Source organism: Bos taurus, chromosome Y, assembly GCF_002263795.3.
Source record: "Bos taurus isolate L1 Dominette 01449 registration number 42190680 breed Hereford chromosome Y, ARS-UCD2.0, whole genome shotgun sequence".
Classification (NCBI taxonomy): Eukaryota; Metazoa; Chordata; class Mammalia; order Artiodactyla; family Bovidae; genus Bos; species Bos taurus.
Window position 1 is genome coordinate 7,877,221 of NC_082638.1, and position 10,176 is coordinate 7,887,396.

Genomic DNA, 10,176 nt, shown 5'->3' on the forward strand with positions numbered 1-10,176 from the left:
GGGCTACCTGGGAAGCCAAAAAATCCAATAGAGATACTTGTAGGAGATTCTTAGATGGGACTTCCCTGGTGGTCCAGTTGTTAAGACTCCATGCTGCCAATGCAGGCGGCACAGCTTTGATCACTGCTCAGGGGAACTCAAGCTCATGGCAACCCACTCCAGTATTCCTGCCTGGAGAATCCCATGGACAGAGGAGCCTGGCGGGCTACGGTCCATGGGGTCACAAAGAATCCCGACTTAGCACAGACACACAAAGTTTCTCCTTCTCACTCCCAGTACAGTCACAGCCACACACACACACACACACACACACACGGCAAAAGGGACTGGTCATCTGTGTATCCTTAAAGCTGATAATTCAAGGGCTTCACAGGAAGCAGGACGCTGAAAAGGAAGCCTCTGCTTCTTTGGTGTTTGAGGGCTACTGCTTTGGGTGCTGGAAATTCCTCACTGGCCACTGGCCAAAACATTTCTTTCAACTGAGTCTATATGACCCCTTCAAGGAATGTAGAAGTATTTCACTAGCAGTAGAAATAACAGGGAGTGACGGAGGACTGCTGTCTGAAAGGTGGTGGAGTTTTTACTGCAACGGAGAGACTTCTTCTGGCACACATAGCATGTTTCTAAAAGTCAGATGGGTTGTCATTCCTTACCTCTGCACAATTAGACTTGTAGAAAGCCTGCAGGAACTACTGTGTGATTGGCTTTTAAAACAATACAGTTGCTTACATTTCAGAATAATCTTAGATTGGGACTCACCTGGTGGTCCAGTGGTTCAGACTCTGTGCGTCTACTGCAGGGGGCCTGGATTCCCTGGCAGAGAATGTAAGATCTCCAGGAAACTAAGCTCCTACTGTCCTGTGGCGTGTGGCTGTCTCCTTTTCTAAATAAAGCTTTATTGGTACCATGCCTCATCCATTCACTTACCTTCTGCCAGTGGCTACTCTGGGGCTCCCAGGGCAGTGGTGGGTAACTGCCACAGACACCATGCAGCTTGCAAAGGCTAAAATATGTACTGTCTGGCCTCCTCAGAACAGGGCTTCCCTGGTGGCTCAGTTGGTAAAGAATCTGCCTGCAATGCAGGAGACATGGGTTCAATCCCTGAGTTAGGAAGATCCCCTGGAGAAGGGAAAGGCTACCCACTCCAGTGTTCCTGGGCTTCCTTGGTGGCTCAGCTGGTAAAGAATCCACCCGCAAAGCGGGAGACCTGGGTTTGATCCCTAGGTTGGGAAGATCCCCTGGAGAAGGGAAAGGCTACCCACTCCAGTATTGTGGCCTGGAGAATTCCATGGACTGTATAGTCCACAGGGTTGCAAATAGTCAGACATGACTGAGTGACTTTCACTTGCATTTTTGAGCAACTTTCACTTTCATTTTTCTCTTCAGAATAAAGTTCTCTGACCCCTTAATAGACTCAAGTGCTGTCACTGGTTTGAGAGACTGGGGTTACGTACATGGTTCACTGTGGATGTTCAACCAAGGGCATCACAATGAGACCCAAAGACCGGGAGGGAAGCGCCACCATGTTCAACTCATGGGCCCCCTCAAGGGGCGGACTGACCCACACTTTCTCTATGAGTGCATTTTGGTCCCTCTGAGACAGAGCTGTTGCTCTGGTCTGTGTATCAGACACACGTTTCCGCCGACTGTGCAACCAGCGGCATATAAATCTGTGTCATCTGCAAACACGAGTTCTTGCCACAAGCCAAGCCTTTGAAGTTCATGTGGATTTCCTATTGCCTGCTCTTGGCTGCTTCCATAAGCACTATAGCAGTCATTTCGAAGTTAGAGTCTGTTGTTAGTGAGCAGACTGCCTTTTTGTTAGATATCTGAGCTCTGACGTCAGAGCACGTGGCTGCCCAGAAACAGTCATCTCACTTTACTATGTTACTATACTGTGCAGCAAGGAAAAGGAAATGGCAACCCACTCCAGTGTTCTTGCCTGGAGAATCCTGTGGATGGAGGACCCTGGTGGGCTGCCGTCTATGGGGTCGCACAGAGTCGGACACAACTGAAGCGACTTAGCATTAGCATACTATGCCGCAGAAAGAAACATAACATTTAAATGAAGGTTGAAATACGTAATGTGTGTATATGTGTCAATGGACACATGAGTTTGACTAAACTCCAGCAGTTGGTGATGGACAGGGAGGCCTGGCATGCTGCAGTCCATGGGGTAGCAAAGAGTTGGACACGACTGAGCAACTGAACTGAACTGATACATGTGTCCATCCTATAGACCTCCCTGTTGAGCCCTATACCAAGGTCACAGACATGGAGCCCTTGGACCAAGGTCACAGGATAAAAATCTCTGGAACTGATCATGTCCTATAGCAACTATTGCCCTGAGCCTCCAGATCTAAACTGGCCACTTTCCTGACCCCATATGAGCTAAAATACCCACTCTGTTATCCACCCAATAGCATCCTAGGGGGTTCTCAAGTGGCACTTGAGGTAAACAAACTGCTTGCCAATGCATGAGACATAAGAGACTCGGGTTCAATCCCTGGTTTGGGAAGATCCCTTGGAGGAGGGCATGGCAACCCACTCCAGTATTCTTGCCTGGAGAATCCCAGGGACACAGGAGCCTGGCAGGCTACAGCCCATAGGATCACAGAAAGAGTCAGACACAAGTGAAGCAACTTACCACACATAGCATCCTAACTAATCAGCTAATGCCATCATTCTAGTAGGAATTTTCTGTCTTGAGACTATAAAAATGGGCTGCTAGCCCATCAAAGGGGTCGGCTCTCCCTTGAGCCAGCCCTCTGTTCTAACAGCATATCCCATACTGCACTCTGATACACTCTTTTCTCCTCTCATTCTGCCTCATCTCTGGAAACTTTTCCAACCGGTGCACAGACCACAACACTCCCCCAAAACACACTTCCTTCAAAGTGCCGTGACATTCAGATGCCATCACATCTGAGACCACCTGCGACCTGCCTCCAGCCTCTCAAAAGTGGACTTCTTCTTGCTTCGAGATGCTGAGTCACAGAGAGCGCTTCGGTCCGTCTGAGCCCTTTGCAGACACTCACACTGACAGTGCGTGTGTTCCCTGCTGGAGCTTAGGGAGTGACCTGCCTGGATTGAAGTCTCAGCTCTACGACCTCTGTGAGCTTGGACACATCACTTGTCTTCTGCTGCCTTGGACAGAAACTAGAGATAGAAAGGTGAGCCACCAGGATAGGGGGTGCCAGTTAAGCCAGACTTGAAGTTATCCAGTGCAGCCAACACTGCACTGGAAGGCAGTCGGATAAGGATACTCGCGTTAGCTTGGGTTCCTTCTTTGTCTCTGACACAAACCCCACTCTGTCCTTTCCAGCCTGGGCTTGTCTCTTTGGAGGCTGAGAAATGGAGCTCAAGACTTAGTCAGATGGCTCCAGCATTGAATGTTCTGCTGACTGCTCTCTTAGGCACTATTTCTCAAGCCATCCATTTCTGCTATCTCTTCAGAACAAAGACTGGGTTTCCTTCAGGAAGCCAAGTCAGGTGAGGTTAATTCCCCATAAAAACCACAAGTCAGACTCTTTGGCTTATAAATCTCAATAGCTCACTCATAGTCTGACTCTTTGTGACCCCATGGCCTGTAGCCTGCCAGCTCCTCTGTCCACGCAATTCTCCAGGCAAGAATCCTAGAGTGGCTAGCTGCTGTTCCCTTCTCCAGGGGATCGTCCTTACCTCTGATGGAACCCTGGTCTTCCACATTGCAGGCAGATTCTTTACTTTCTGAGCCACTAAGCCCAGGTTCAAAACCCACCCACTGTGTGCAATATTTACAGATCTACTGAATTCTCCCCGGGGAGGGGAGGAGGGGGCAGAAAAGGAGTTGCATGCCAAGCTGTAACCCACAGCAACACTTTTTTATCTGCTTAAAGCTCTGTAGGCAACCTTGAGCAGTTTTGTCCGTTCTGGAGACACTGGGCAGAAACAGAGGCCGAAATGCAGTGACGCTGTTGCACGGATCCACCCCCCAAATCTTTGGCATCAGGGCAAATGGACAAACGCGGCATTTTCATCTTTTAAGGCACGTTCCACACACGATCTTCCAAAAGAATGTTCTGCTTTCCAGGAGCCAAGGAAATAGAAGATCAACTGTTCCAAACAGGTATTGAGATCTCTGCTCTCTGAAGCAATCAGGGTCTCGGGAGTAGTCCTACGATGGTTTGTCCTGTGTTTACAAGCAAGTGCGAACTCTCCAAGGGTGGTTAAGGTTTCAATATCATCAGTCTGTATTCAGACTTCTGTTAGAGCAGCTGCCCTTGCTTCCAGACAAGCCAGCCTGGATCTTTCTGAAGTGGTAGTGTTTGCAGCTCTCGCAGTGACCTCCCCTCTGCCTTCCGCCCCAACAGAAGCCCAGTCCTGTGGTTTTCCAGGAGGAAGGCTGAGGAGCTGAGGCCAAACTCTGTCTTACTTAAAACTGCAAAGCTGGTGGTGGAAATGGAGACGAGCCCCTGGCCTTGGAGAAGATGGAGGAAAAGCATAGGGATGCCTTACCTCTGGTTGGGAAAATTCTGAGACGGCATGCTTACTACCATCTGGGAGGCAGGGAGGAGGTCCAAGACTGTCTGCTCCTGGATGCAAATGGACCTGTTAAATTTCCTGATGATAAGTATGATGGAGCTGGTGTTTTTCTTTCTTTCTTTCTTTTTTTCAAATTTTTATTAGTGAACAATCTGCCTGCAATGTGGGAGATCTTGGTCCAATCGCTGGGCTGGGAAGATCCCCTGGAGAAGAGAAAGGCTACCCACTCCAGTATTCTGGCCTAGAGAATTCTATGGATGGTATAGTCCAAGAGGTCGAAAAGAGTCGAACACAACTGAGCAACTTTCACTTTCACTTTTAGTAAAGCCATAACTTAGATGAGGCTCTTATATTTTCAAGCTTGAAGAGTTGTTTTTTTTTTAAAGTCCACTCAGTATATTACCAATAGTACTAGTATAATTTTGAAACTTTTATGCATATAGAATTCAGCATGATTTTCAATGTCTAATGCAAAGCAGTTGAGCTTTCCTGGTGGCTAACATGGTAAAGAATCCACCTGCAATGAAGGAGACCTGGGTTCAATCCCTGTGTCTGGAAGATCCCCTGGAGGAGGGCATGGCAACCCACTCCAGTATTTTTGCCTGGAGAATCCCACGGACAGAGGAACCTGGCGGGCTACAGTCCACGAGGTTGCAAAGACTCGAACACGAATGAGCGACTAACGCACTTTAAGAAAATCTGAATAAACGAACATTGGGTTTTTTTTTTCTAAACAGAGTTACTCTTGAAAGCTAACATACAGTGTGAAAAATCTAACCCTACATTGTTGAGATGAGTATAAATGGAACGGACCTGAAGGTATAAAACGTGTGTGTGTGTGTGTGTGTATGTCCAGTTTGGCAAAAGAGTTTCCCCTTTCTTCAAAGGTTTGTTGATTCCAAGCCAAAGTCCTAGCTCTGTGGGGTGATTTCCCTGGCGGAGGGGGGCCACAGAAAAGCAGTATTTTCATGCTAATCACGGCAGGGTCACTGTTTATGAACTCGCAACGGATCAAAATGAAGGATGTCAGAGACTCAGACTGCTCAGACCTGGCAAGAGCGCTTGTTTTCTGGGGGAGATGAGTTAAGATGAGACAGCACTGTTGAGGTCTCCGGGTTCTGGAGAATTAACCACTCCCACCCAGGAAAGGCATGCTCAAGGGCAAGAGCGGACTTCCCCGACTCTGAGCTCTCTGCCCCCACTCCTACTCCTGGCTACCAAGCATCACCCTCCTGAGGCCTCATGGCGTTCCGCACTGCCCTCAGAGCCTGGCGCCTCTTCTGCTAGCGCGGGGCGGGGATCGAGCGAGGGCAGCGGGGAGGCCCAGGGCATATGACGCCCCCTCCCCGCGGCCCCCGCGCCCAGCACGTGACTCAGGCCGGCCGGCCGGTCCGCAGAGTCCTGGCAGACCCCAGCCGCGCGCGTCCCCAGCACGACCCATGCTCTCTCTGAGACTGGGCACCTTCTGCTGCCCCACGCTGGAGGCCGCCACACAGCTCGCGCTGGGATTCCATCCGCTGGCCTACCACGCGCTGTGCTTGGGCAGCCGCGCTCCGCCTGGCGCTCGGCCTCCTGCAGCTGCCGCCCGGGAGCAGGCTCGCGGCCCTGGGTCGCCGCGGCCTCAGCCGTGATCTCGGCCCGCGGCCCCGCCTCCGTGCGCATCATGCGTGCCGCCACCGCTTGCGTTCTGCTCGGCTGCCTGGATGAGCGCGCTACTCGTGAGGGCGGGTGGGGACCCGTCGGTGTGCGAGTGGGGAGGGCCGGCCCACGCGTGGGGACCCGTTCTTGGGACGTCAAGGCGCACGGCCAGGGACCCCTTCGTGCGTGGTTCAGAGCCCGCGCGTACTGTGCGTGTGGGGACCCTTCCGCGCGCAGTTGAACGCGCGCGGCCCGAGAGTAGGGCTTCCTCTGTGGGTGAAGACTTTGGGCCCCTATGTAGGGACGCGTCTGTGCCTTTTTTTAGGGCGCGCTTAGGTGGTCCTCCGTGGGAAGTTGACGGGTTGCGGCCCGCCAGTGGGGACCCCTTCGTGGGAGTTGGGGGCGCACGGCCCGTCGTAGGTGGGGACCACAGAGTGCGCGGTTCTGGATGCGCGTCTCAATGGTCGGGACCCCTCCATGTGAGGATGAGGACGCGTGGCCAGCAAACAGGGACTCGTGTGTGCGTTTTCTAGGGCGCACGCACCGCGGATGCGGACCCCTCCATGCCCAGTTGAAGGCCCATGACCCGCAAGTGGGGACCTCTCTGTGCCCAGTTGAGAGCGCGCATCCCGTGACGCGCCATCGTCCCGTGGGGACGCCCTTCGTGGGAGTTGAGGGCGCACCCCACGAATCTCAGCATCTGCCAGGCCTCCTGTTCATCACCAGCTCCCGGAGCTTGCTCAAACTCATGTCAATGGAGTGGGTGATGCCAATTAACAATCTCATCCTGTGTGGTCCCCTTCTCCTCCTACCCACAATCCTTCCCAGGATCGAGTACCGCGGGTCAGAATCGTCCGTGCCCAGTTGAGGGCGTGCTGCCCGCGAGTGGGGACCACTCCATGCGCGGTGAGAGCTCACGGCCTGCAGGTGGGAACCCTTCCATGCCCAGTGCCCCTCCGCGCGCACAGAAAGTGGGGTTCTGCACCGCCCGTGCCAGGAGGCCCCGCGCACTCAAGAAGTGGCGGCTCGCGTCGCGCCACACGCTCAGAGGACAGGGCCGATACCATGGGCCCAGGAAGAGGGGCTCGTGTTGCCTGGGCGGTGGGGCCCCGCGCGCGCAAGAAGGGAGAGCTCGCTCCCTACAGCTGGGCAGAAAAGGGAGGACCTCGCGCCGCGCGTGCCTAGGGAGGGTGGCCCGTATGCGCAGGAAAGAGGGTTTTGGCGCCCCGCCGCCGCACAAGAACGGGGGTGGGGTGCTTGCGTCGCCTGGGCAGGAAGCGGGGTTTCGCGCCGCGCGTGCTTGCGGGGGGTGGAGGGCTGACCCCCGGCGTGCAGGAACCCGGGTCTCGCGCCCCGCCGTGCCACGCGCAGGATGTGGGGCCACGCACCGCAGGTGGCGGTGGGTGGGGAGGGGCCAGCGCGCACACGAAGGCAGAGCTCGCGCCCTGCAGTGTGGGCAGGAATGGGGATCTCGCGCCGCACGTGCCGCTGGACCCTTCGCTCACAGGAGAGGGGTGGGGCCTCACCCCGCCCGCAGAGGAACGGGGGGCACGCGCCGCGCGCGCGCGGCTTGGGCTCCCTTCCACCTCCGGGTGAGGGGGCGGACGCGCTTTGGCTGCTGCGAGTTGTCAGTCAGGAGGTGCGAGGGGCGGGGAGAGGTGCGCTAGGGACCTCCCGCCGCCCATGGGGAGTAGGGAGCTGCGGGCTACGGCTGCAGCTTGCGCGCGGCTCCCGGTGACCTGGAGGGGCGCGGGGCTGAGTGGCGCTCTCCGTGGGGCCAGAGGTCCGGTCGGGGCGGCGGCTCGAGGCCCAGCCGTTCCCTGCGCCCCTGGGCAACAGGCTCGGCTGGTGAGGCGGCGGGAGCCGTGGTGTTGGCAGCCGGGGTCGGCCGGCGCCGCAGACGTTGTTCGCGTGGAACCCTGGAGGCCGGCGAGCGCGCAGGTGACGCCGGAAGCGCCCAGGAGTCCCCGCAGCGGTCCCGGGCCCACCCGCCATTCCCCTGTGTTCCTAGCAGCGGGCCCGGCATGCCGGGTCCCGGGAGCCCTCTGCGCGCGCCCCCGCGGCGTGGCCAAAGCGCTGGCCGTCAGGGGGTGCTCGGAAATCGGGCGGTAGGAGAAGGGGTCTTGGTCTTCCACGGGGACTGCCCGTACACCCTCAGATTGCCCAGTGCGGCGCGCAGCCCAAAGGCGGAATGGCCTCTGTTGGCGCTACTGTAGTTATCGCTCAGCGAGTCTTTGCGCTCAAACCCTGCTGTTGCTTTGGCACAAGTGTACGACGAGGACGTCAGCTGGTATACGACTGTTCTGCAGCTGGGCGCTGGTGAATACCTGATCCTCGCCAAGGAGCTTCAGCCAAGTGTTGTGCAGGAAAAAGGTAGCAAGGTCAATCCGGGAGAGCACAGACAGGACAGGGAGTCAGAGGGCCTGGCAGGTCCCAGAGGAGGACGTGCCAGGACCTGCATCACAGTAGGAGTGCCAGTGTCTTTAGGAGTCACGAGCGGGTTTTGTATTCTCCGGTTCTGTGGCATCTTACGCCGACCACTGGGGAAAGACGGCCTGGACAAGTGGACAGGGGGACCGCCCCATAAAGGACTCCAAGCTTCAGTGACCGCAGGTCCCCCGGGTAGAAGTATGAAACGACTTCTCCTTTGTAAAAGGAGTCTCCAGGACGGCGCCTGTGAGAAGCAGGCTGTGGTGGACTTTGGCTGTGGCGGGTCCATTCAAGTGCACAGAACTAAATACAGGCACGTGGTGGATGGTCGCAATGTTCACATCCTAGTTGGGAGAGTGTGCTCTATCATTCCGCTCAGTGTTCCCACTGGGAGAGATGAGGCACGGTAAAAAGAGATCCTTTTTTTTTTTTTTTCCATTTCTTATGTTAGAATGCCACCATGTGGACTTTGTATGTCATTGCCGTTCAGTTCCGTTCAGTCGCTCAGTCGTGTCCGACTCTTTGCGACCCCATGAATCGCAGTACCTGCCAGGCCTCCTTTTCATCACCAACTCCCGGAGTTTGCTCAAACTCATGTCCATGGAGTGGGTGATGCCAACCAACCATCTCATCGTCTGTCGTCCCCTTCTCCTCCTGACCTCAATCTTTCCCAGGGTGGAGTACTGCGGCCTCGGGACCCCTCCGTGCCCAGTTGAGCGTGTGCTGCCCGCGAGTGGGTCCGTCTTCATGGGCGGTGAGGGAACAGGGCCCTCGTCTGGGGAACCGTTCGTGTGCGGGGTGTGTGTGTCTCTGTGTGAAAGGGGTCTGTGTGTGAATGTGTGTGTGTGTGTGTGTGTCTGTTTGTGGAAGGATCTGTATGTGGGTATGCCTCTGTGTTGGGTGTGTGTCCTTGTAGAAGGGGTCTGTGTGTGGGTGTGTGTCTTTGTGGTAGGGGTCTGTGTGTAGGGTGTGTGTGTGCGCATGTGTGTCTCTCTGTGTGGAAGGAGTCTGTGTGTGCATTTGTCTCTTGTGTGGGTGTATGTGTTTCACTGTGGAAGGCGTCTGTGTGTGTCTTTGTGTGTGGGTTTGTGTCTGTGTGTGTAAGGGGTCTGTTTGTGGGTGTGTTTCTGTGTTTGGTTTTGTGTCTGTTTGTAGAAGGGGTCTTCGTGGTTGTGTGTCTGTGTATGAGAGTGTGTCTTCTTGGTGGAAAGGATCTATGTGTGGGTGTGTCTCTAATGTGGGTGTGTATCTCTCTTTCTGGGAAGGGTCTGAGTGTGGGGTGGTTTAGTGGGTGTGTGTCTGTCTGTGTGGAAGTTCTCTGTATGGGTTTGTGTCTCTCTTTGTCAAAGGGATCTGTGCGTATGTGTGTGTGTGTCTCTCTCTCTCTCTGTTGAAGGGGTCTGTGTGTGTCTGTGTGTGGTGCGTGTCTCTTTGTGGAAGTGGTCTCTGTGGGTTTGTGTCTGTGTGTGAGTGTGTCTCTAGTTTTTGAAGGGGTCTCTGTGTGGATGTGTGTGTGTTTGTGTGGAACGGGTCTGTGTGTGCATGTGTGTCTCTCTTTTGGAAGGGATCTGTGTGTGTGTGTGT